The sequence below is a fragment of the Protopterus annectens genome, chromosome 1.part0 (genome assembly GCF_019279795.1).
Source record: "Protopterus annectens isolate FY-2018-M chromosome 1.part0, PAN1.0, whole genome shotgun sequence".
Taxonomy (NCBI): domain Eukaryota; kingdom Metazoa; phylum Chordata; order Ceratodontiformes; family Protopteridae; genus Protopterus; species Protopterus annectens.
In genome coordinates, this window is record NC_056725.1 from 953,014,465 (window position 1) to 953,019,674 (window position 5,210).

Here is a 5,210-nt window from a genome sequence, read left to right on the forward strand (position 1 = left end):
TTAAACATAGAAAGTTCACACACATTATAAACATTATCTATGTGTTATTTGTCTTAGTGACAATGTTTCAATGAGAAATGCTATATTTGTGGGTCTTTCCACCTGCAGACTGTCAAAGTTAAAAAGAATAAACTTTTGTTAAAAAATTACATATATTTTTGCTTCCATCTTTGAATAGGCTTCATTATCAGGTCTCATTTTGGAGACAAGACGATCAGTCTCAAGGACCAAACCTGAATTTCAGAATTTACCAAAACTAAAGCTATCGACAATGAGGCGACAGAATCAGACTAATCTAAGATGGTGACTGCGGAACCAATGGGCACTTTGGTTCTTTAAAAATGACAAAAGCAAAACATGGTAAGCAAATTTACATTTGATCTCCAAGTTTGATATTGTTGAAGATTTCTAGGTGCTTTACAATCACATTCAGCTGTCCAGCAACTTAATGTCAGGATGTTATTACTCGCTCTTTAAAGATGGTATAGAACTTTTGTGGGAAGATGAAATGAATAAATGTGGAGGGCAGTGGTTCATCACTCTGAGCAAGTCAAAGAGATGACTTGAATTGGATCGTTTCTGGTTAGAAACACTTTTATGTTTGATAGGAGAAGCCTTTGATAATGCTAGTGATGATGTGTGTGGAACTGTTGTCAATGTTCGAGCAAAAGGAGATAAAATAGCAATATGGACTACTGAATGCGAGAACAGAGGAGCAATCATGCATATAGGGAGAATATACAAAGAAAGGTTAGGACTTCCTTCAAAAACACTTATTGGGTTCCAGTCTCATGCAGGCATAGCCACTAAAAGTGTCTCTACCAGTAAAAATCAATTTGTGGTTTAGGACAACCTTTGGAGAAATTTTTTTCAGTTGGAGACTGCGTTCATCAATTGATATTTGGGAGCTAAACCAAAGCCTCTCCAAAGGCAGAGTGGACTGCATTCTAATTTAATTTCCATCTCAATGCTGCCATTCAGATTTGTGAATTTTTTTTCTTCAGCTAGCATTTCTTTTTCTAGAATTTTGGAGTAAGGCTATCCTTTACCTAATACACCATATCAAAACAATTAATACAGAGAAGCCATGTATTTCTTAACAAAAATGTTTCATTGCAACCGCTTTATAAAAAGCATACAGTTACAGAAATATTCATTTGTAAATTGGTGCTGTTTATATATTAAAAACAATTTAAACCGTTGTTTCATTTTATATTTTTCCCTATTTTGAAATGGGAGGGGTTGAAGTTGGATTAGCAGGAATTCAGTGTATTGTTTTTGTACAGCAGTTATTGCTGTAATCTGTGCTAATGTTTGCTGCTAGTTTTAATTTATTTTTTTTTTGGAATTTTCTTTACTTCAGCTGACTTCCAGTATTGGTGGTGGTATTGAGTGATTATAGTGAACCTGGGTAGAATGTAAACATTAAGTAGTTTACATGCATTTAATGTCATGATCTGCCTAGACACTGTTTTCTATTTTTTGTGATTCTTTACTCTTCTCCAGACATTTATCTATGTACCTACTCATTGTACCTTTTCTTGTACCAACTCTCTGTCTTCTGATAATCCTTCCATTACTCTCTGACTAATATCCTCTACTCTCCTAATTGTCTCAATTTCTCCTAGAACTGTACTATTTATTTTCTGCTCACACTTTGGGCCAGATTCAGGAAGCCTCCGTGTAAGAGTTATAACTCTTACACGGAGGCTGCAGTGAAACTGTGTGATGTCAGCATGTCATGCATATGCATGAGGTGCATGAGGCATGCTGAATCACACTAGTAACTCTTACACGGTCCGTGTAAGAGAGTAGGGGGCGTGTCAGTAGGCTAAGCCCTGCAAGCGGACACGCCCCCGGAAGACTAGAATGGCTGAAAGTACACAGCCACGAGAGAGGCCATGGAAATGTGCATAAACACACTACACAACACATGCCCCGATAGATCAGCACTGTATAAAGTGAAGAGATGTAATAAAATTAAATTAAAACCTTTTTTTTTTTAAAACCCCGTAAATGTTTGCTACTGTGTGCGCCCGTGTGCGCGGGTGTGCTACTAGCGCAATCACAGTTAGAAATCAGTGGAAAAGGATATAAGAACTAAATATGCAAAGTAAGCCAAGAAGTAATAGCTTAGTGGTAGAGTTGCCGGCCTAAGAGTAGGCAGGCAGGGTTCGAGCCCCCACAACAACCTTTTTTTTGCTTGTAAATAAGCACTAAAAAGCCCCCTGACAGTATTGTACACATGTAAATGTATTCCCTTTTGTAAAATGGAATGAAACGGAGCATATATTCTGAAGTAACACAATAACAAAAATAGTCAGAAATGTACTGATAGCTAAGCTGCTGTGAGACGGAGTGCCCGTAGCTGAGTAGTGTTTAAAAAGCTGCAAACTGCGTGCCTGTTGCTAGGCATTGGTTTAACAGAGTGAAACTGTTTGCAACTAGCTGTGCTTAGCTGAACATGTGTGTCACTAGCCAATTAAGGTTTATCCCAGCGCACACCGTTTGCGCGGCGCTCCCACAAGCTAACTGCCAGTGCGCATTCGTTAGCTCCGCGCAAACGAGCGCAGACCTGGTTTTAACTGTTTAAAAGTGCTTTTGGCATGTTTGAATGACAGGTCTCAACTCATTTCTGTCAGGAAAATCAAAAATCAGTTGCCAGATTCGAACCCAGGATACCATGCACTAGACTCAAGGTACTAAACCACTAAGCCATGACAGCAATACCTAGAAATGCAGAAATAGCATATATATGGGATAAAATTCAGAATGGAGCATGATAAAGCATTTTCAGTGAAGTAGATACAATTCCAAAACGGCCAATCAGAGAAATGTGCGGGAAAATCGGCATATATAAGCCCCATAGGCGGGAATACACAGCAGAAACGATTGTAGATCAGAGCTGCAGTCAGAATGAGTGGAGTAGGTGAGGGACGTTGCTTTCGAGCACAGCGTTGGGGCATTGAGGAGTCCAGATACATGGTCTGGCTCCTTGTCCATCATCACGAGGCCCAACTCATGCAGGGCCAGGTCTCATGGGGAGCATATAGGGCAGAGGCATGGGACCAGTTGGCTTGTGATCTGACCAGTGCTACTGGCATTCCACGCACTGGTGAGCAGGTCCGTCACCACCATGCGGACTTGAAATGAGGCAAGCAAGACCAGTTGTCCGAATGGATCCAGGAGGCCCGGGATATGCCCAACGCCCCACTACTGAGTAAGTTACATTTTACTTATGTATGTAAGGATTTCAACTAGCTGATACCATGGAGATGTGTAGTCCAATATTACTTCTTTTGTATTACAGCTGCAGGTGTCCGCTCTATGAATCGCGAGATGCATGCCCGTAGGCTGGTGCGGATGCGCCACCGTGCAGGTTAGTAACCCCACCCAGTACTTGTAAATAAATATTATACTGTAGCATGTATCAGAACACTGCAGTGTATTGATTAAAAGTAATATAATGTGCAAGCAAGATTTGAAAGTCTGCAGGTATGGCTGCAACAAGTTCATCAGTATGCAAGTGTAACTGGAAATATAATTGATAGAATTAAACAGTGCTGTAATACAGATGTCCCACCATTAATTAAATATAGTGTAACCTGCAGTAGTCTCAAGAGTACAGCTTCAGAATCTGAGGTAGTCACATGTGAGATATACCCTGTTGAAATGCTGAATCATGACAGAAGTGAGGCTGTTGGAAAGTGTTTGAATCACCACTAGTCTAACATGTGAACAAAGCCTAGAAGTAGCAACCTGAACTGTGAATTTGCAGGAAGTGTGAGACTGACAGAAAGGGTCATGTATGAATAAATAAAGTAGTAATAACCCGGAATCTATTAGCCCCAGTGTGTTTCTACAGAACTAAATGCATGTGGGAAGTACAACTTAATATACCAAACTGATTTCAGTGTGTCAGAATCTGGAATGTCTAGCCAAATGCTGTATATGGTGATCACAGTAAACAATTTGCAGATAGAATGAATGATTATCTGACAGACTAAACAGCCATAGTTGTCCCCTGTCCTGTCATCAAAGTGTAGCAGGATGATGTATCTGATCAAATTCAAAATAAGTAGGATAGTGATGTATTTGTAACAGGTGTAGCTTGACAGTCAAATAAAATTTATTTTGAAACATCAGCCTCAACTTAATTGTGTACCTATTATAAATGTAAATCAATGTGTAACATATGAATGTGTCATCACTTTCTATCTCCCAACCCTATAATTCCATATAACAACACCCACTAAATAATGGTATGTGAACATTTCATTAATCATGGACATTTGTCCGTTTCAAAAATATATGCATGTCTGTTCGTGCATGTGCCCTGTTCATACCTGCAAGTCTGATGGCCTGTTGCCATTAATCAACCCTGCATGTTGTTTGACTGTGTATTTCTGTTCAAATAATGCATGTGATATTGATATGCCCCTTGTTCAATGGTGTTAATATCTGGGTGTTTGTTTGATGGGAATACCAATGCATGCTGTTACAACTAATCTGAATGGAATACAATGCCACTAACCCAAACTAACATAACTACTCACAAACCTAGAACGCTTGGGAAGGCAGGTCCCAGCGGACCCACCTCTCCCACCTCAGCTGGTGACTGCACCTGGCACTAGTGCCCTGGCCGGACCCCCCTCCGGTGGCCCTGTACCACCTTCGGGTGGAAGCGCTGCAGGGGATGGGGCCCGTCCCCCCTCTGCAAGTGTGGCCGGAGGGGTTCGTCCACTCACCCTCTGCGGTGTCCGGTCTGTGGTGCGAAGGGAGATCCAAGACACTGTTCTTGGGCCCCTACGCCAGCTCGAGGCTCGTGTGGCACAGCTAACGGCCCCGGCCGTTGCCCCGCCTACACAGCCCCCAGCACAGCCCCATCCTGGGCTGTGAAGGAACAGTGGCAGCTGCCTATGGGTGGGGATATCAGTTCCACTGTTGCCATCTGTGGGCTCATGCATCTTGGAAATCCCAACTGTGTAACCCCCCCACGTGTGTCATACACCGCCCCTGTATGCGTCTTGTCTGTCTTGTCTGTTAACCTACCCAACCTACCTCCCCAGCTATACCGACTTCCTTCACCTGACATACCACTCTCACCTGAAAAAAAAAAAAAGGGCACTCTGTACCCACAAAAAAATTACGCCCCATACATAGCTGTCCATGTCGCACACATGTCTGCTTGACATTGAAACAGTTAATTA

At 41.8% G+C, this 5,210-nt stretch overlaps 1 pseudogene; it reads left to right on the top strand.

Moving 5' to 3' along the window:
• The first annotated feature begins 271 nt into the window (after positions 1-271).
• On the top strand, positions 272-847 carry LOC122798579 (annotated as a pseudogene).
• The last annotated feature ends 4,363 nt before the right edge of the window (positions 848-5,210 follow it).